Genomic DNA, 23,517 nt, shown 5'->3' with positions numbered 1-23,517 from the left:
ATTATTTTTTGTGGCATTAGTGAAAAATGACATACATTTAAAATAATTTAATTAAAAATAGAAAGCTATATAAGTAAAAAAAAAACAAAAAAAAAAACAGGTTTTATAAATTGGCCAAAAAAAAGGTATAACACTGTCTGTGACCTTTTGATAGATTTGTGAATCCAAAAGTGCAATATTCTATCCACATTGAGTGATTAAAGCACTTTGTTAGACCACTTCTACTGGGTAAAATATACTCATCCTTAGGGAAAAGCCTCAAAAAGATGCGTGAAAAATTGAACATGATGGGTTTGAGTATTTTTTTTTTAACCTAGATTGGTATGTAACTATGGAACCATGTTTTGTAATCAAAACACTTGTATATAGAATAAAAATATTTTATGCAGTTTGAACAAAGTGTTTTATTCTATTTGTTTTATGTTTTTCTGCTAGTTCTCTAGGATAGTTCACTGGTGTCTATTCTCAAGAAAGAATCTTAAGGGGGTTTGATTCACATTGTCTTTTAATATATATATACATATATATATATATATATATATACACATATATATATATATATATATATATATATATATATATATATATATATATATATATATACAATAAACAATACACAAGATCCAGCGCACTCTCCTATCTACTAAACAGCAACTTCAAAATTGACAGATTTTATTAGTTTGTAAAAGTTTTTTTTAAAAAACACCTAATCTAGGCAAAAAAATAATGGGGATGTAGTTACATTATATGATCATACATTGCATAAGCCTGCCACAACGTCAATGTACCCCATCTTTGGCAGGTCCTACTCTCACAGTCTAATGTCTGCTCTTATGAGATTAACCACTTACTTGGGAAAAAATTCCATCTGAGGCTCTCTGCAGTACAAGACTAAATAGGGACCTGAGATGAGGCACCTGTAACAGGGAGGGGTGCAAAACCAAGGAGTTGGCTAGACTCCCAAATATATATAGGAAACATGGGTGGATGGTTGCACTCACCTAAACATGCTTAAATGGGGTGCTGCTGGGGGCCATAATATACAATAAACAATACACAATTGCACCCCATTTAAGCATGTTTAGGTGAGTGCAACCATCCCACCATGTTTCCTATATATATATATATATATATATATATATATATCGCTTTTCTATTGTTTTTATAGATATTTAATTTGTCTATTAGTCATGTTTTTTGTTTTGTTGTTATTTTAGATACCCTCAGTGGGTTATCTGGCACAGGTATGTATATATTGGTAGGTATTCCCACTCTTAGTAAATAAAGTTGCTTTCAGTGAGCTTCTCTGACATATTGGTTTTCATCTGCATTTTTTTTGACTGGCATATACCTCCAAAAACGGGAAGCATAATATAAGAGTTTTACTCAAAAATAAAAATACGCCATCAAAAATATCAGCCGGTTTAGTGTCTCATTTGAAAGATGCATTACATGCGATAAATGTATCATCAGTTGGAAAAAAAATATGTAGGAACACTGAAAGATTATGACAGGATCATTTGAATGATATGTTTGAATATTAAAAGATTTTACAATGTACAAATAAAATTGTATACCCGGACTTGTGATTGCTATTTATTAAACCTATATTTTGAAATCTATAAGTCATTCTTATGTACATCAGTTTTTAATATTGTGAAAACTTTAGTATGGAATAAGTAGCTTTAGAGATAAATTAAATGAAGATTTTAAACAGGTTCATTTCAAAATGGTGGTACTTTTCTTGGATATAAATTAAATGGACACTCTAGGCAATAAGTCCAATTTATCGCTTTGGAGTGATTATCGTACCTGGAGTCCCCTGATGCCATCCCACCACTCAGAGTTAAACCATTTTGAAATAGTTTAATGCTGAATGATAATCTCAAGCTACATGCAGTAATACTCTACCTTAGCCATACCAACTCATACCAGCAATGGAAAGCATTGATAGGCTGAAAACACTCAGCTGACACTCAGCCAATCGCTGCTTACCAGCTAATGCAAAAGCTTTGGCTCAAGCAGAAGAGGCAGGGTCCAGCCGCAGAGAGAGTAATCTCCAGACCCATAACCACTTCAATGAGACAAAGCAAATATGATGCGTACAATAAAACATACAAATTAAAGCAGTGCTTGAGGGATTAAAAACTGCATTTTAAAACAGTTCCATAACTAAAATAAGATTGCTGTATAAAGGGGATAAGTTAAAGTTAAAAGGTAGGTTTTAAACCCTCAAGTGTGGCCAGACTTTGTGTTTTTGAAAATCAGGGGAGTTGTTTTTAATGGTACAGCAGCTTTGTTTTTGGTCCTATTTATAATATTGGGACTTTCATTTATTTAGTTATTTATCTGTATTGTGCTTTTTTTTATTTGGATTTTATAATGCATAGAATGTCTCTTTAATGATTTTAAAGTCACTGGCTAATGAAAATGAGTAAGGCACTTAATTGTATTGTTCCTACATTTTTACCTTTCTTTTTGCTATTCAATTTGTTTAGTCAAAACAGACAATAGCTTTCATTAAAAATTTAATGAATACAAAAGTAAAAAGAAGTGTGCTTTGGCATACAACTGTGTGCTTTCTACTTATCTTCAACAAGTATCTAACAGAGGTACAATCAAATAAAGAATGGGGAAATGGGGAGGGGGAATGGGGAGTAAAAGAGAAAGCATGAAAGGAGGGGGGCTGAGGAAAAGCATCAGAACCTTAAAGGACCACTCTAGGCACCCAGACCACTTCAGCTTAATGAGGTGGTCTGGGTGCCAGTTCCAGCTAGGATTAACCCTTTTTATTTATAAACATAGCAGTTTCAGAGAAACTGCTATGTTTATACTAAGGGTTAATCCAGCCTCCAAATCCTCTAGTGGCTGTCTCATTGACAGCCGCTAGAGGCGCTTGCGTGCTTAGGAAGCGTCCATAGGAAAGCATTGTAAATGCTTTCCTATGCGACCGGCTGAATGCGAGCGCGGCTCCTGCCGCGCATGCGCATTCAGCCGATGACGTCGCAAGGAAGAAGCAGAAGAGGAGGAAAGCTCCCCGCCCGGCGCTGGAGAAAGAGGTAAGTTTATCCCCTTCCTCCCCCCAGAGCCCGGCGGGAGTGGGTCCCTGAGGGTGGGGGCACCCTCAGGGCACTCTAGTGCCAGGAAAACGAGTATGTTTTCCTGGCACTAGAGTGGTCCTTTAAGTAGGCCCAAAGATCAAAGGATCTCCCTGGCTGGTCCCTCCAGGACCAAAGCTACTTGATTGCATACCCACAGAGGGAGCTGCGTGGCTGGTGGGGAAATCAAAGATCTCCTTCACCAGCCAGTTCCAATATAATAAACAATATCAGAACATTGCATTGTATTATCACAACAATACTCTGATACCCAAGAGTGCGCAGGAGGGAGCAGAGCAGGTGTCTAAAGTAAGCTAAAGGTATGGGTTTAATAATTGTTATTTATGTATAAGTTTACTAATTCTAGCATATTCAAGATTTCTCGAGGGCTGCACCGTTCCTGTGGAACTCGCTCCTCCGTTAGATGCTCACCCAGTCTCCACTCCTTCAGAAAATCGTTGAAAACTCACTTCTTCATAAAAGCGTATCAATTAAACTGTTAATAGCTCCCAACTGATTCCTCTTCTGCAACTGTCACTAGTCTAATACTATTCTTACCTTTTGTGTCATTTTACCCCTCTCCCTCTAGCATGTAAGCTCATTGAGCAAGGCCCTCAACCCCTCTGTTCCTGTGTGTCCAACTTGTCTGGTTACAACTACATGTCTGTTCGTCCACCCATTGTAAAGCGCTGCGGAATTTGACGGCGCTATATAAATATCATAATAATAATAATAATAATAATAGCAATGATTATTAATTATTTTTTAATACCTTCTGCCACTATAACCCCAATATTACAGATACTACCCCACACACACAGTACAGCCACCATCCCCAACCCCAACAGCATAGCCACTATCCCCACACAGTGCATCCTTTTCGCCCCTAAATTACCCCTAGTACAGCCTGTACCACAACATAGTACAGTCACTATCCCCCTCCATACATAGTATAGCTCTATCCTCCCACATTACACACTCTAATCCCCTTACACAAGCAGTCCCTTTGCTACTCTCCATCACACACACACACACACACACAGTACAGCCCATAACACCACCATACACTGAAATCTCTATACAGAAACACTACAGTCCCTATTCACAAACACACTACAGCCCCTACACCCAGAGTGCAGTGCACTCCATGAACCTATCTTGGTATGCCCCTCATTTGCTAGATAGCTAAAAAATAATTTCCATACCCAATCAGATCCTCCAATCCTTGATTGTCAAGCAATGATAGAGCAGTGACTCCAGATTTCCTTTCACATCTGTTTGTAGTAGCAATAAGCAAAAATAGCAGAATTTGGTACACTTTCCCAGAAATACCCAGCACTACCTAACGCCTCACCAGAGAATCAAAGCAGGATAAGCAGTATGAAGTGATCGGATAAAGATCTATCTTTCCACTACATCCCAAGACAGTATGGAAGGAAGCCTGTTGAATAGCCTGGTATTTTAGAACTCTAAACAGAATACCAATTGTACTATTATTGTAAAGTCCCAGTTTGCTGCTAGTTATTATATCATTTTCCACTAGGAGGCATCAAGAATCCTCTAAAGATACAGTGAACTTGAGAGAGAGAGATTAATGTTATATATGTATTGTTAAAAATCATGTACTATGGACCTCATCGGAACGTTTTATCATCTAGAGATGAAACTTGAATTAACGTTGAAGAAAGACAACTGATGTCTAATTACGACATTAGATTTCAACCAGATGATTTGAAAAAGTAAAAGAAGGCAAATTATATAAATGCATTTTTTTCTGATGATAACAGTTTGCCTTGTTGTCAAGGTTTGTGGAAAAACTGAAATTCTGAAACTGAAGTTTTCTAGGTCAGAAAAGTAAAAATAAAGATACTGATCCTAATCCATCATTTTATTTTAATTCAAGATTAAAATACAACATGCAATAGGAAAATTACAATTTATTTTTTCTATATTTGTGATTATTTGTAAATGTTCCAGTTTTTAGCATCACAGCTGAATTCAAAGCATTAAGGTAAATTCACGTAACCAGAAATTGCAGAGAGCTCACTTAAGAATTAAAATTTTTAGGCAAAAGTAAATGAACTGACAATATTTTTCACTCCAGATAGTTTAACTCCTCGGATCTCTTGGTTCACCATTGGTAAATTCTTTATAAATTATTTAAAATGTTCAACTTTTGCAAATAAACCTCATTCTTTTGAAATGAGATTCTCTCTGCTACGTACCAAAATTTGGGAGCAGGGCATGTTAGGATTTATGTTCTTTTAAGGTATGTTCATTTTTTTTTATTTCATCAATACTATTGATTTCTGAATTGAAACCAAAGATCTGAGCAATTTTCTGTAGGTAGTTTAAACATTTGGGGGAATGTACTATTTAAACATCTGCATTACCAAGGTTAGACATCACTGCACAGCATCGCGATCTTACAAGACTACAAAAATATAAACGTATAGACAGATTCCCTAGAACTTGACTTGACAATGTACATTCTCCTGGGGATGTATTTAAACATTCCACAAGCAGCTTTTGTGGATTCAGTTTAAAAAAAAAAAAAAAAAAAGCTTAATAATACAGATATCTGAACAGGCTGCTACTGTGTATTAGAAATCAGATTTTCAATGCAAGAGTGATGTTGAGTGTGAGACGAGTGACACGAGATGTGGCAGTCACAATCAGGCCAGCTGTCACACTGTGCTGAAAACAGGGGCATTGACTTCTGGGTAACCTTGTCACTGAAAAACAGAGAGAGTTTAACCCATTCTCCTCCCAAACGGATTATAATTATGAGTTACATTTACCTCTAGGTGAAAAACAAACGGTTAGTTGTACTGGACATGGACTTCTGAGAAGTAACAGATTTTCAGCATTTCCTTGAAATGAATAAGCATTTGCTTTGCAATATTCATCAGAACAATTTAATGGTTAAAAACCACAGGGTTCATGTCTATGTGCTTGAAAAAACATGAGACAAAAAATTAAGGAGCTATATACGGTAAGTTTGACTATATTAGCAAAGAATATAGAAGTATATGAACATATAAACACTGACCTTTTTTAAGTCAAGGCCATTCTTTAAGTCGGGAAATGTGGAATATTGTCATTTAACAAAATGTGGAATATTGTCATTTTATATTGGTATTTTACACCAAAATAGTGGACCCCAAAACAATGTTTCCACAGGTCTGAAGAAAACTTATATTCTTTTGTTGGCTCTCATTACCTGTCTGTGGTATAGAATTCATAGTTTTCTATTACATGTTCTAAGGCTCAGAGCCCGATATCTAGTGTAAAGCCTGGTTATGTGAAATGTCCTACTAGTCCTTAGTACTTTGCTTCAGCTTTGCCAAAAAAACAGAGCATCCTTGACTTACCTGTATGTGACACATATCACCTTGGTAATAACAAAGACTAGACCATATATTATACAGGGTTGGTTGATGAGCTAGAGAACACTAAGATTTTAGATGGGAACTAAACCCCTTAAGGACACCATAACAGTCTGTGCCTTAAAAAACATGGTTTCATGAGCACCAGTACACTCTTGTTTAGCTCCTGATACTAAGTATACAAGCATGATGACATCTAATGGAGGTGATTCTTAAGAGGTAAACCATTGAGATGTAAGTTGAGGAGACTCCTGTCATGCTACATTTTCCTAAAGGTTACTCCAACCATAAAACAGTATCTTAATAAAGCACCGTTTATGGTTAGAGTAACTCTTACTGGCATGGTCTCCCACGCCTAAAAATTAAAACAATATAGAAATAATGTACAGCTTATTTGTGATCCCTGCAGCCTGATGCTCCTCCAATGATGTAATTTCTCCTGACTGCAGGTGAGGGACGTCTTGGGGATGGTCAGAGGAGAGGACTTGGGCAGCACAGAGGAGGAGCCGTGCTGCTATTGGTCATCTGTGGCCAACATGATATGCATGCTGATGACAGGTGGCAAATATGCACAGCATTAAATTATCCAGCCAAGAAGCCTCATTCTAGGCTGGATAATGACGCTGCTGCAGGTGGAGTTACACCTCAGTTAGCACTGGACTATATCTCTGTATATGCAATGTTTCAAACTGAAATGCTGCACACACAGACTCAGAGTACCATAACCACTTCTAAACAGTGAAATGGTCAAGGTGCTTGAAGTAACCCTTTAAAACATATTTGCACAAAACTAACAAACATTATCTAGGTGTATTGTTTTTATTTAACAAAGTGAAATATATTTTGTATTTCTTCAGGATTACAGCACATACCTGCCATTATCCATAGCACATCCATAACCCACCTAAACATAAATTGGCCATGTTATTATTATTATTATATTATTTATAGAGCGCCGTCAAATTCCGCAGCGCTTTACAATGGGTGGACGAACAGACATGTAGTTGTAACCAGACAAGTTGGACACACAGGAACAGAGAGGTTGAGGGCCCTGCTCAATGAGCTTACATGCTAGAGGGAGTGGGGTAAAATGACACAAAAGGTAAGGATAGTATTAGACTAGTGACAGTTGCAGAAGAGGAATCAGTTGGGAGCTATTTAGAGTTTAATTGATACGCTTTTATGAAGAAGTGGGTTTTTAATGATTTTTTGAAGGAGTGGAGACTGGGTGAGCATCTAACGGAGGAGGGAAGCGAGTTCCACAGAAACGGTGCAGCCCTCGAGAAGTCTTGAAGACGAGCATCAGAGGTGGGAGTACGGACAGAAGATAGACGTAAGTCTTCAGCAGATCGTAAGGGCCTAGACGGGACATACTTGTGTATAAGGGAGGATAGATAGGTGGGAGCAGCCTTATGTAGACATTTGAAAGCAAGAACCAGAATTTTAAATTGAGCTCTATATTTTATAGGAAGCCAATGTAGGGACTGACAGAAGGGTGAGGCATGGGAGGTGCGGGCGGACAGGAAGATGAGCCTCGCCGCCGCATTCATTATGGACTGTAACGGCGCAAGTTGGGAGCACGTAAGACCACTGAGAAGTGGATTACAGTAGACAAGGCGAGAAAGTACAGTGGAATGGACCAACACCTTAGTCGCATCTGGCGTTAAGTAGGGGCGGATGCGCGCAATGTTTTTGAGATGGAAATGACAGGATTTGGCGATAGAGTGAACATGAGGCTTGAAGGAGAGGTCGGAGTCAAAGAGAACACCTAGGCAACGAGCCTGTGTGGTGGAGCTGATGGTAGCACCATTGACTTGAAGGGAGACAGACACAGGAGTAACAACATTTGAGGGAGGAAAGACCAGAATTTCAGTTTTGGTCAAGTTTAGTTTAAGGAGGTGGGCAGCCATCCAGTTAGAAGCAGCAGAGAGGCAGCCAGAGACACTAGTCAAGAGGGACGGGGAGAGATCAGGAGAGGACAGGTAGATTTGCGTGTCATCTGCATAGGAATGATGTTGCCAATAGTTACTCTGAGTACAATTTTCACAGTGGAATACATAGTGTCATCTAAGGTAATTTTATTTGTAATCACGTTTTAAAGAGTGCCATTAAGTTCTATGGTTTTATACAATATAGTTTATAGAATTTCTGAATCTAGGGTCTTTCACTCCTATTATAGAAATAGTTTTTAAAGCTCATTGTCGGAACCAACCAACAGGTCAAAATTTAAGGACTAGTCTACAAGTGAACATGAACTACAATAAAAATGACCAAGCTATTGATTAAAGGACCACTCTAGGCACCCAGACCACTTCAGCTTAATGAAGTGGTCTGGGTGCCAGGTCCTTCTAGGGTTAACCCATTTTTTCATAAACATAGCAGTTTCAGAGAAACTGCTATGTTTATGAATGGGTTAAGCCTTCCCCCTATGTCCTCTAGTGGCTGTCTCATTGACAGCCGCTAGAGGCGCTTGCGTGCGTCTCACTGTGATTTTCACAGTGAGAGCACGCCAGCGTCCATAGGAAAGCATTATGAATGCTTTCCTATGTGACCGGCTGAATGCGCGCGCAGCTCTTGACGCGCGTGCGCATTCAGCCGACGGGGAGGAGAAGAGGAGGATCGGAGGAGGAGAGCAGGAGGAGATCTCTCCGCCCAGCGCTGGAAAAAGGTAAGATTTAACCCCTTTCCAGAGCCGGGCGGGAGGGGGTCCCTGAGGGTGGGGGCACCCTCAGGGCACTCTAGTGCCAGGAAAACGAGTATGCTTTCCTGGCACTAGAGTGGTCCTTTAACTCCATGTGCCAAAGCTGGAATATAATTAATTTATTAGCTTATGGGTGAGTCTTTTTAACTCACATTTTTAGCCATATCCCTGTTTTTGTTTATACAACACCTTTTTATGTAACTTTTCATCCAAGTGTTTTGTAGTCACAATTAAAAACTAGATCCCTCTGCTCATGAAGCAGTCTTCATCTGCCAGAGAAAAAAGATTCACTCAAACATTGGAGGTTTAAAGCTTAATTTTGACAGCAAGTGAGGGGGAAGGAGGGTCTTAAAGCACATTGTAAGACATATCTGCAGGCTGCTCTGTCCCTGATTGAAAAGAGGTCAGGTTTTATCCGAACAAGTGTATTTAGTACATGTGGGCATTGTTCCAATTCACAAACATTCTTTTTAATGGTAGATTTTTGGGAGATGAATTTCCTAAAAATGCCATCTGACATTTAACAAATACTCTTAAACAAGGCATTTGGCCATTTTTACTAATGTTGTCACACCTACTGAATGTGACACTCTATACATACATATATAATAATTATGACTCAAACTATCATATCCAAAGCTACTAGCCAGATCTAAAAGTCACTAGTCACTGCAAACCATCTTCTTTAAATGTGATTGCATGGAATGGACAGGGACAAGTAGTGGCACACACAGCTACCCTGCCCCTAAACTCTTATAGCATGTGGACATACATTAGGAGCTGCAAAATACCTTGCACGTCTGCCCACGGAGTCCATATTTGCAGGTTTTACCCTTATACCGATGACATTGCATGAAAATTTTAAGAACATAGGTTTTTAGCTGCACATTCACAAGCAATTTTGCTAGCACAATGTACAGATATATTTTTAATTTTATACTACACCGTTTAAAACCTAAAAACCTATATAATTTATTTATTGGCACCTAGCTACATATACATTCCATATGATATATTATATATTGTATATATGTGTAGCTAGGTACCAATATACGTATATTCACACACATATAGCATATGTACTCTAAAGCTTTTATCTCTCTAATGAATTTCTGTGAGATGTACAAATAACTGTGTAACGGAACCGCTGGCACCCCGACCGGGTACCTTCCGCTGACGGATGCTCCTAGTGCTTTCCGAGGACTCCAAGCACTCTGCCCGACACCATAACCACTGCACACCCCACGAACCGCCGCAGCTTGGTTGGGGTCTCGCCGTCTCCACCCACTCAGGACCCAATACCATGGTCCAGCTTCCAGTAGGTCGACCTCTCCGAATTCCAGAGAGCAGGAACAGGAACAAGCTCTTAGCAGAGCTTAGTGATTATACCCTGGGGAGTATAGTGATTATAGCAATCCCCAGAGTGTAGTTCTCCGAAACCCCAAACATGAGCCGAAACTTCATGAAGGTACAAGATGATCTGACTCCAATGAGCGTTTATTACTCCTTATATACAAGGTTTCAGGCAATAGGCACACCCCCTGGACCTGGTGGTAAACTGTGACAAAAGGGACACAAACCAATGGGAACACTAATTAACATAATAACACTCCCACATACACAATGAAATCCCTCCTCTCCATCCTGGAGATAATTGGCTTAACCCCTTAAGGACACACGACGTGTGTGACATGTCATGATTCCCTTTTATTCCAGAAGCTTGGTCCTTAAGGGGTTAAGGCACTGCAGTAAACTCAATTATCTCCAGGTACAGAAAATATCTACATTTTACACTAACAGCAAAAATACATAAAAGTAAATAAAAATACATAATTCTTATTATATTACACAAAACCCCCACATTTAACCTATCCCCAGATAGCTCGGATCTGAGCGCCCAATCTAGGTGAACAGCGCTCAGATCCCATGAACAGAGTAAATTTGCCATGGGGTAAAGCATAGCAAGGGCTGTTGAGAAACCAAGGAGGGACAAAAGCAGTCAGTTCCAACTGGTTTGGCAGTGTGCCTGGGACAACGCCCTGCTGGAGAACAATAGACAGAAAACGGGGGAGGGGTAGAAACACATCTTCCCATGGGCAGAAACAGTCTTTAGAAGCCAATAAGCCCCAAATAGTCTTTTTAAATGGCAATACACCCCAGGACCATAGTCATGAGGAAGGAGGCTAGCAATCAGGCTCCTCCAACAGCCGGGGGCAAAGGGCAGCTTGTCACCTAACAGTCCAGTGACAAAAGGCATTTCGTCACAAATTGATATATATATGAATTCACGTACATTTTATTTTTAGGTATCCCTCAACAGCAATTTATACACAAAATTACTGTTTTGTTTTAAGTGTATGTGCTAGCATTTATACCAAGTTTTAACAATTGTTACACTATTCCTTGTTTTAGCTTAAGCTTGATATAGGCTCCATCTTGAGTCAAAACACTGCTGTTTTTTTACCCTTTTTTATTAAATCATCCCGCATGACTTTACATCCTGTGTGCCCAGTCATATTTTTCTACCATGATTGTGACCTGGCAACTAAGACTGTGGCACACCAGACCTTGCATAATGGGCTAAAGTGTGTGCCAATCCGACACCTTATCATGCACATTCTGAATAACTCTGCAGAGAAGAAATATAGGTAACCACAATAGGTGTAATTCTTTAAAATACTTATGTACAGAGACATTTATTCAAATTGTTCTAGTTTTACCTTTTCATATTATTACAAGAAAAAAGACATTGCAGACAATTGCGTAAAACCCCCCAGATGTTTTCACTTTGTTTTCTTGCAAAATTTCAGAGGTCATTCTGCTGAATATAATTTCAAGCAAGATGTTGTTTATTTATCAGTAGAAGCATAGGCAGTGCCAACAGATAAGATCCACTTGGCTCATCTACTCTACCCATTATGAAAACCTCATATTGATTTTTACCAGGATAGCCTTATACACGTGCCAGGTATTATTGAATGTTTACTGTCTGTTAACTGCCCTTATTAGACATTGAAGTGATTGCTAGTGAAATATTAAGCAAAAGACTGAAGAGGAAGACTGACACACGTATAACCTACAGGTATAGCAGCTGGTTTGTCCTTTTTTATTGCATTTTATAGACCAAAAAGTATCAGAAGTGGCCAGTGGGTTGCCAAGATGTGACAGAATTACAACAACAACGATGCGTAGTCAGCCTTAATACTGGCAAATAATTTTGGCAGTTGCAGTTCTATTGCCATCTACAGATTTAATATTTGGTCATCCCTGCTCCATATAGATACAGCACAGGACAGAAAACCCAAGTACTTATAGGACCAAATATTTAATTAATCATTGCTCACTATATAGAGTGGGAATAATTTCCTATACTTCAGTATATTTCATTATTGTCAATGCTCCTCAGGGGAGGAGTCAAAATAACTGACTCATCATTGCTCAAAAGTTGTTTCTTGATAAGCTCTGCTGCATATAGAACAAATACACTACAACATTATTTTCTCTTTAATAAGCTAAAATAAAACAAAAACTCTGAACTACAGAATATTTAAATGTATTGAAATGTAATACATTTCAGAAATAAAATGTTTCTGCTGAGCATGAACGATATAAAACATTGAACAAACTCAGTTTATAAAATCAGTACTTAGAAACAGAACGTAAATGTAGTAGTAGGTCTGGTAGTGATAGAAGCTCTCGTGGCTTCAGCAGATTCCAGGTAGAATATTTTACATCTCTGTCCATCAGCAGATTCCAAATGGAACATTTGACCTCTGTCCAGAAGAGTGCAGTTCTAGGAAGAGCTAAGATACTGTGCAGAACCCTCAAACTCCCAGGTCTATGATAGTGGACCACACAGCTGCTTCTTGTGGCTTTCAGAGGTGAAATTAAAGCCTGAGGGTAAGACAATTGCATGCATTATGAATAGGTAAGTAGTTCCAAACCCTTGACTCCCATCTCCTTTTTATTCTTCTGTTATGGTGACCATGACAGTTCCTTTTTTCCCTTGTTGCTGAGAGTGAATAGTGTTTGCTGACCGCGAAACATTGTATATGGGATAGGTAAGAGAGCAGGGCGCCAGCAGTTAAAGCTCTGCAGTCCCCTTGTGAAAATCTGTCCATTAGCCACCAACCCTTACCCAACAAAGGCTCCGTAGAGGGAACACTTTAAAGATCACCACAAACTGCATGTTTAATTTTGTGTACTACTGCCCTGTCTTTCCCCAGAGATCATGCTACAAAGCAAGGTTCAATGTGGCAATCAACTTTAGAGCCTGGCTAGTAGCTTTGACCTAGAAAATATGAGCCATAATTTGCCTTACATTATAAATATATAATGTTATGCACAAACTTCAAGTAATGTTACAACCTGCAATTGTGTGTTTAATATTGTCACATCCCTTGACCCAATTCCTAAACTGCAGCTCATATACATGCAATTAATCAGTGATAATTAAAAGTAAAAGGTAGGTTGATCCGTTCGATTGAGCACATTTAATTTGAACTACAGACCGCTCTCCAAGAATATGCAAGAATAGCATAAACACATTAAAAAAATGCTGCAGTCCAATCAACATTAATTCTTCTCAACATAAATTAAAATTACCCTTACGCTTAGTTTATTCACTTCATTAACTGAATCGATATAACAATAAACCCATGGAGCAAATATGGATAAGTCCTTATTTAATTTGTATATTTAATTACCATGCTGGTTGTCCAAGTATTTTATCATGCTGTTATCTAACATATACAAAAATATTTGATTATCCATTCTAGATAACAGGGATGTAATTGAAAATAATGGATTATTGATAATGCTATTGCTATTCATTTGCACACATTGTTTAACATTGTTAAATATACAATTAAAAATACAGCAAAAACATAATCAATTATATAGTTATTCTACCCAAACTGAATATTCGTTTTTTGTTTTTTATACTTGTTTATGTTTATTATTATGATTTTTTTTGTTTTTTTTTTAATAGCAGACTTTAATTAAAAAAAAAAATATTGGGAGTCATAAAATATAATACCCTTTTTTCTGAAAAGTTATATGCTGGCTTTATATGGTCTTTGTGTTGGTAGAAATTTAAATTCTTATTTGAAAATCATCAGGGGTTTATTTACTAAACGGGAACCATGCACAATTGACCGGAGAATTGTACATTTTCGGCAAATGTTGCTGAACTGGAAAAAAGGATGAGCTATAGATGCTTTTGTTTCTCAAGTGGGCTTAAAATTTGCAATTCCCTTGTCAATTCTTTGCAAGGTCCAGTTTAATGTATAGACCCACATGTGAATTTTTATACACATGTTTAATGTATAGACCCACATGTGTGTATTTATTTTTTTGTAACTACATTTCAAGGGCATTAACATAAGATATATGCTGTGCATTAAGGTTGCATGCCATATGCTTTAGAATGTAGTGTTTAGTTCCTATTCTACAAGGTATAACCTTGACGTTTGTATTTTTTTTTTTTTTTATAGAAATCAGGGGACAAAACATCCTGGCAGCATGTGCAACCGTAAATAGAACCTTTAGATGTTTATTCATTAAACACTCAGTTGCTGTAAATAGATAGACATCGTGCAAATTAAAGTAGTTAGAATGTAGTTAAAAATAGCTATGTCCGAAAAGAAAAAAGTTTTCTGAACTGGGTATTTATCTATCTTACCCTTAATTCAACTCACTGTTTAATAACTGAACTTCTAAAAAGAACATTAAAAAAGGGGGGGAAAAAACTAACACACAACTCCTATCAGCCTCAGTACGCAATAGAGCTATGATCTAGTCTAAAGCACCTATAGACACCAAGGATACTTATCTCTGCCATTCACTTTAAAGGGTTAATGGTCAAAACAACATTTTCTATCATGATGTACCTATTACTCATAATAGGTAAAAATGCATTTAACCTTTGTTTAACCTTCTGGCTTTCTAAAGGTTAAATAATAACAAACAAACGTAAGGAAACAGCTGGCCAAGTGCAGCGATGTACAGAATCAATTAATATTTTTATATTATTTTTCAGCTGAACTGGTCAAGGAAAATGTAATGCATTTAAATACAATCAAATGTAAAGTAAATCATGTGATTTTCAAACATTCCTAAAAAAAAATCATTGCTTTACACGTGGAAAAATGTTCATTGTTTGTTTTGAAATTACTCTGCAACTCAGTTTGTAAAATGTTATTTTTGAGATTAACATAATATAGTGTTTTACAAATTGATGTGTGCATGCATACCGTTGTATATCTATCTATCTATCTATCCATCCATTTATCTATCCATTTATCCATCCATTTATCCATCCATCCATCCACTTATGTGCAACTTCATATATCATGCGAAAAAATGTGCAACTATGCAGCAGCTCTGAATAATTGTGTATCCACAACACACTACCAGAATGCTATGCAAGACATGCAAATTAGCACATAGAGCATTGTCATTCCTTGCATTTCTTGCTTAATGTTTTTTTCATTGCATGTTATTACTGAAAATACCTATAGAAAGACGGGAAGAAAATCTAAATCATAGCAATCATTGGTGCACTTATTCACACATTCAGCATGGCATTCTGGGAATATTGTAAAAATACAGTCTCTTGCAATTTTAACTTGAATGTTGCCTTATCATATGCAATTGTATGCTTCCAAATAAATATTTATAGATTTATATAAATCAAACAGGAAAAATTTAACATTCAAACCAAAAGGTAGTGATAACAAATGGGTATATATCACCACCAGTGGCTCTCTGTCATCATAATTCTGCAAAGAAACCCATTTACTCTGTAGATCTTTCACACACTGAATAACAAAAGTATATGAGATGACAATTATACCTCTAAACATATCTACCACTAATTAATTATTAATTCCCTGGGGCAATGTTTCAGACATTTGTCAATATGTGGTGGGATTATACAGCCATTATTAGTAAGTTAATAAAGCCATTTTATTAAATGGTCTGTATAGCTATACAGTGCAGTATGAATAAGATGGAGCTTAGTACTTTCACTATATGGAGGTTCCAAACTAGGGTAGCCCTTGAAGGACATAAGTCCTCATGAGCAACAACTATGGATCCTCAATGCAATATTATTATACATCAGGTTCTAAAATATATTTAGTTACATAGTTACATAGGCTGAAAAGAGACTGGTGTCCATCAAGTTCTGACTTTCTCACATCTGTTTTTGCTGTTGATCCAAACAAAGGTAAAAAAAAAATCCAGTTTCAAGCGCTTTCCAATTTAGACAAAAACTAGGACGAAATTCCTTCTTGACCCCAGAATGGCAGTCAGATCTCTCCTTGGATCAAGAAGCTTTAAACATGGAAATGCACGATCATTAATGGCTCTTGTGATGTATAGATTGTTCTATGATGGAATATGGTTTTAAAGGCAAGATTGTGCTGAGGGCCGTGAAGAGAATATGCACATTGCTGAGTCACACGTATCAGTTAATTGGTTGATTATATATTTATTAAAACAATCTAAAATGCACATTGATATTATGATTAACTGCTGTGTTTCTAAAGTTTTGATTAGATCCTCAACAAAGCATCAACATTGTTGAGACAAGAAGAAAACAAAATGTGTCAAGATGGTCTTAAATAAGCCTTTGAAGACCAGAGATATGATTTTGGGTATTACACAATGTTAATCACGTGTCACTTGGAGGAAACCTAATATCTAGGATCAGATTGCATTCTTCAAGGGATCAGTTATCTAAAGGACACATCGAATAGCTATAGAGTATTGACTACACACATTCTGTTCCATAGACATTGGTAAGCTATTCGGGGGTTGGCTAAGGTGAAATGCGAAATACCTTACCAGAAGTTATTTTTGCACTTTAAGATTACAGTTTGCATGCTCCTGTTTGACTACACTTCCCATACATTAGTCAAGGTCTAAGAGATACAATTTAATTTTCGTATTTTTTGTTTTAGAAACCTTGTGTACTATAGATGTATTGCTGGCGGATTTCATAATGGAATTACTTTTGTTCACATAATCGTTACTATAAATAATAAGACACAATAATAAGTCCTGATCCAATGCGTGCTGCAGTCTGAGTTTCCATAACCGCGAACAAGCCAAAAGGGAATATCACGCACTTGAAAGTGGAACTACAGGTCATGTTAACTCTTTGAAACATCTGGAACTGAACAACGTAATATCATTCATACTTCAATCTATTTTCATCAAACATAAAAATAGTATCTCTCACGGTACATTATCAATTCATCAAGTCACAGTTGGGAGATTAACTAGGACTATTAAGATACACAATGGGAAAGCTTATCAAGACATATACATATATATATATATATATATATATATATATATATACATATATATATATATATATATATATATATATATATATATATATATATATATATATATATATATATATATATATATATATGAAGGGTCTTCCACCACAGCAATTTAACTTGCATTTTTTAATTTTCCTTGGTAACTAGGGACCATTGTAGTAAGATTTTCTCTAAATATTCCAACAGCATTTACTGCAAAAATTGTAATAGAGCTATCCAGGTGTTTGAATCTCTTCTGACAAAAACAGTACAAAGTTTTAAAATCTAATCTACAATATTCAGCCAATAAGAATCAGATAATCTGCAATGACATATTACCGAAATGATACTAGTAGAATAAGCCTCTTCTAAATTTATTTCCTAGATTTGGTCTTGGCCATTGAGCCAAACGTTGGATATGTCATGAAAATAAGTATTCTGACAGCAAAATAAAAAGTTCTCTCCATGACCCATACAAGTCAGAACATAAAAGAACACAATTGGAAAAAAAAACTTTCAAAACAATTATATTAAATACCAAAATAGCTTCAGGCCATGTTTTACTGGTGGAATGTTAAGATATGAATTTGATAAACATGAAAAATGATATTGCTACTACGATACTAGATGGTATGGAAGTCAACATATTCTCATTTTTGTCTCCATCATACCAAGGGTAATATACCCTTGAAGGAAGCAAATAGGAATACTGCTTCATTTTTCAGATGATTCTACATCTTCATCCATGCTCGCTATTTCCTTAAACCACTGGCCCAGTGACTTGAAATTCAAGGACAATGCAATAGCTCTTATTGGTTCTTCTAATCAAAGAGTTGGACCACATCAATCAAGCAGCGACTTATTTTTTCCCCCAGAAGGAAATAAAACACATTTCTAAGAGAATAGGATTCTATATGTAAATTGCCCAACATCTGCAAAATGATTGTCTTTCAAAACAGAGCCAAGGTAAATAAGAATATGAATGCTTGCTGACCTTTAAAATGGTATTGCTACTATTATACTCAACAACAATACGAGCATTTTCTATGTAACAGTCACTTAGCAGCAACCAAGCAAACACTCAAGGACTTGGTGTATCTGAATTTCTATGAACATAGCAATGATTACAGGTATCAGAGAGTTGAGTTGGATGATATTAGGGTTATCGGTTTTAACTTCTTCAGGGTCAAAAAAGTGGACGAATGCTCAAATGTCTGAATTGATCTGAAATAGCATGAATTTTATTTTTACTTTTTTTTTTTTTAGACGAACAATATTGATGGAAAATACAAATCACCTCAATGTGTAAAAAAAAATATATATATATATATATTATAAACCCAAATTTATGGATCCAAATTTTCTGCGTCAGGCAACTTTGATAACCCAGAAACTGACTCATCTGTTCACAAGTAGACCAAAAAATATTATTAATTATATGTAATCAGCCTGCTAATTGCAGTCATTAATCTATTATTACGCTGATCTGATTCAATTATTAATTGTAGCAAGCTAAATTGTATGCTTATGATACAATTTGTCATGATCAGCATTAGTCCTTAGGTAAACTCCATGTGTGTATTACATATAGCTATCCCTGGGAGGCAGTTACTAGACGATTATTTATCTGAAGATAGTACTTTCTCATCTAAAGGCTTTCTCTGCTACTTAAATGAGATGTGAATCGGGTATTATAAACATAATTTTCAAACTTAATTATTTATTTGGTGGCATGCATAAACCTTTTCTATCCTTCTACGTTTTTTATTTTTTTTATACTCTATAAAGATTTATTTATTTTTAATCACTTTGTGCAATTTATACCAAGATTTCTGAATTACATTTTACTGAAAGATTACTCCTGTTCTATTATCACTTGGATAGATCATGGTAATGGCCTACAATGCAGTTTTGGTGGGGGGGGGGGGTGGATATTTAGGAGCCATTCTTAGTAAATTGATCTTTTGAATTTGTGCTGGTATAGTTGATATAGCTATAAGGAGATGTAGTGTAGATGCCTTTCTGTAACTCTCATATTGCTCAGCAAGCCTTCCCATAGTATGGTGTCTCACTGGTATTCTTGTATTTGGAGACTCAATAAAATCAAGTATGGGCATTGTCTGATAGTTCACTAAGTATGGACTGCAATTCTCATAATGCTCAGCAAGCCTTTCTCTAAAATGTCTACTGATCATACGATAATCTTTATTTACTAAGTGAGCAGGATTTAAGCAGCGTCTAACAGTTCCTCAACTATGGACTACAAATCTTATCAGGCTAGGCCAGCCACTGTCCAAAATCTGTCGTGCCAATTTGTTGGGCAAGCAGATGTGAAGCCTTGCTTCTTAGCAAAACTATGAGAATGTTGCACAGCGGAATGAAGAAAGTTTCTAGATAAATGATTGTGTGTAAGACTAGGCAGGAGAATTGGATTTCAGCACTGGACAGCGACCAGCTTCAGTTACTACACCAGCCAGCTCAATGCAGCAACATACAGCCCCAAACAGCACAGAGGACAAACATGGACACCCCTGGAGTGTCTGGACTACATTTCCCATCATGCTCAGCCAAACTTAAGACTGGCTGAGCATAATTATGGTTGACGGACATATGGGTGCAGAAGTTAATGAATTTTTTTTACCAAGTATTGTGAATGTGAATGGTTACAGAGAAAGCTTTTCAGAGAGCTTTTTTTATATTATCTTTGAACAAGCAGCCCTGTGTGTGGTAAAGGAAAAACACATGCCTCACATATTGGCATTTTGAGTTGTTATAAACAAACTTTACTGAGGTTGAGTAGAGGGGGTTGAATACACAGTGTGGGAAGGGTGTCCATCTCTGAGTATTGTTCGGAAGAACAGAAGATTGCCAAATGACAGGTGACAAAATATAATATTACGTGTGTGTATGAGTGTTTATGTGTAAGGGATGTTATGTGTATATATGTGGTATCCTTGAGTATTTGTGCATTTGTATAGGTGTATGAGTATGTATGTATGTCTGTGTCTGTGTGTTTGGTTTTATGTATGTGTGTGTGCTTTTGTGCGTGCCTCAATCAGCTACAATTATGCTGTTAAAAAAATATAAATAAAGCAAAGCAGCCCCTAATAACACAATGCGAATTAGGCAGCATGCTCATTACATGCATGGTGGAAGATGGGACCTGGCAGGGCTCTGTAACAGGCAGGGTGCACTTCTAATGAGCGCAGGGTCCAGGCACAGAGCCTGACAGCTATCGAACAGTCTATATGCCTGGGTCTGGAGGGTACGTAATGCCAATTTACTGGCAGACGAAGAGAGGGGAGCATGCTGAGTGGGAAAGGGGCATCAATTCTAAAATCTAATCCTTAATTTCCACAACCCTGCTAGAAATGCAGAATATATTTACACATAATGCTTTTTCAAACTCCAATTAACGAGTAACTATGCAGAGAGACAATGAGAGCAATGGTGGGGGGGGGGGGGGGGGGGGGGGGAGGAGGGAGGGATGAAATAGAGATAGAGAGAGCTTCCTATATAATAAAACAAAATAAGTATACACATTAATAAATGCACATGAAAGCAGGTAACCAATAAACCTTGTATGTGTATGGCTACAGGTTAATATAGAATGCATATACTCATGGCATTGGATTTTATTGCTCATAGCAGTATTCAATGCATTGTCTTCTTGGTGTTAAAGGGTTAAAAGTTTTTGTTAAGTGACACAATTCCCTGAATGCACACGAGTTTGTATGATTTCTTTCTTTTTTTTTTTTTAACTCAGTTACTCACAGATAAGACGGGTCACTGATGATTCCTCTGCAACAAAGGGAAGGATTTGAGAGTCTTGCCATTATGATAAAATCCTTTTAGTCAGATAGCGAGACTTTCACATTAATGAAAAAACGCATTCAGTTAAAAGCACTGGAAATATCTGAAGCCCGATAGAACAGATACAATCATAGTGTGGATGTAATCAAGAAGTTTCACGCATCCTCAGAGATCGGGAGATGGAATTTTCTAAGCCATAAAAATATATATTTTCAACTAAGTAGCCAGGGAGGAAGTGATTGTTCCATCTGATACAATGTGTCCCTAGATTACACAGAGCTAGGCACCTGCAGACATCATTGGACCAAGTGGGAAGATCTGGAGTACTTTGATGATCAGTCCTGGTTAAGCAGGAGGTATCCCTGAGCTCTAGTGATGCTTACTGTTGTATAAGCTGCTCAATCTCTGAACGATCTTTATTCATGTGAACCTTTGCTCCTGGAGCAGAGATGTCAGTAAGCAGCACAGTGAGCCCCAGACAGATGCTTTGCTTTGATTCCAGAGTGACACTAACAAGGGCTGGTGTGTTCATACAACTGATTGGATGAGACAAAGATCAGTCTGATGCACAGGCCACTCCTATTCAGATTTCGAACCTCCCCCTTATCACTGTGTCATGCACTCCTGCTCACTATTACAGGTTTATCCTGTACCTCCAGCAGCACTACATCATTCCCCTCCATTGCTTCTATCCACTGTATTCATAGGGAGAATGAGAGAACCTGATATCCTGAGCTTCACTTCTCACTGTGGCATGATGAGACTTGTAGTCCATGCTTATGTTTGGTCAATTTGCTGAATTTTATGTGAGTGGATTAGCAGAGCTTACTTTGTGCCTGATGGCTTGTTGGAGCTTTTGGTTGGTTGAGCATGATGGGAATTGCAGTCCTCAGCAGCATGAGAGCTAGGAGAGTGTTGTAAGAACTGTAGTCTACAATGACCATAGTTGTCTGTCTCCAGTGGCTGGTTATTGTTGGTTAATGGGAGTTTCAGTGCTTAGCATCTGCAGTTGGAAGGTCTGAGGTTGCCCGTGCCTAAAAAAATATTTATGTTTGTTTTTTAGCACTTCTAGAGATTTCTGGCTAATCAAGTATGATGAGCATTTGTGAAAAATGGCTGATGGATGGCCATAGGTTAGCACTGCTTGTCTCACTTATTGAGTAATAGACTTGTAACATCATACTGCAGGACTACTAGGGATAAGAGGATGCTGTCAGTCATTATTTGAAGACATTTCTCTCCAGACCTACAAACAAAAAAATATTGGCAGTTCTCATTGCAAAGATGTTCTACAGCGACTAGATAGAGCCATGGTCAATAAACAAATACACTACACCTTAAAATATTGCACTTACATTACAAACTAGTCAGATCCAGTTCTCGTATGTCTGTGTATGTATGCATTTTTTTTATTATTTTTTTGTTAACGTTATGTCTATAGAGTATTTCACATAGATTAGTAGTAACAAAATCAATACAAGTTACATTGATAATGCAATCACAGGGTTTGCAAGCCAGGGAGACATTATACAAAGTACATCACATAAAATGTTAGGATCTTAAGAACTGGATTGATCTAACAATGCAGTTATTAGCAAGCAGAATGAATATCAAATCATTAATTGTGCATTTAGCAAAACAATATACAACATTCATCATAGGACACGTGAAAGGGGTAAGAAGTCACGGTGACAAACCGCCATTAACTGTACATTTTAAGCTACCCCTAAGTCTGTCCTCCTCTTTTTGGCAAGTATCCACCCCTCTGGCTGCATTGCCTCCAACTTCAGCCTTTACAAAGCACGCTTGCCACAGTCTTTAAAGAAGTAGTTTGGGCTCTCAGGCCCCTTCTTAAAGGGAGCAGTGCAGCCATAAAGCAGGTCCTAAAGCTCTGCTACTAGAATCCCTGAAAAAATAGACAGGACATACCGTTCCTACTACACCTACCCAGGGCCGGTGCTTGGATTTTTAGGTACATAGGCGAAGATGCATTTTTCCGCCCCCCCCTAAAAAAAAACATCTTCACCTATGGGCCTCTTAACCAGCCCCTCCCTGGTCCCTTCCCTGTCCCTTAGTGTTCTTCTCCCCTCCCCCCTCTTTTCCCTGTCTCTTGGTGTTTCTCTCCCATTCCCTCCCTGTCCCTTGGTGCACCCCACACCCCTTTAGTGGTCACACTC

At 37.5% G+C, this 23,517-nt stretch overlaps 1 protein-coding gene across 1 annotated transcript in view; it reads right to left on the bottom strand.

Moving 5' to 3' along the window:
* TAFA4 (TAFA chemokine like family member 4) overlaps window positions 1–21,775 on the bottom strand; it is a 195,962-nt gene extending 174,187 nt beyond the window's left edge. The window contains exon 1 of the mRNA XM_063427539.1: window positions 21,302–21,775. The gene's annotated coding sequence lies outside the window, so the exon portion shown is untranslated. The remainder of the gene's footprint in view (window positions 1–21,301) is intronic.
* Window positions 21,776–23,517: the final 1,742 nt, after the last annotated feature.

The sequence above is a fragment of the Pelobates fuscus genome, chromosome 7, assembly GCF_036172605.1.
Source record: "Pelobates fuscus isolate aPelFus1 chromosome 7, aPelFus1.pri, whole genome shotgun sequence".
Taxonomy (NCBI): Eukaryota; Metazoa; Chordata; class Amphibia; order Anura; family Pelobatidae; genus Pelobates; species Pelobates fuscus.
The sequence above is the reverse complement of the archived record's forward strand: the minus strand, read 5'-3'. Positions and strand labels throughout refer to the sequence as shown.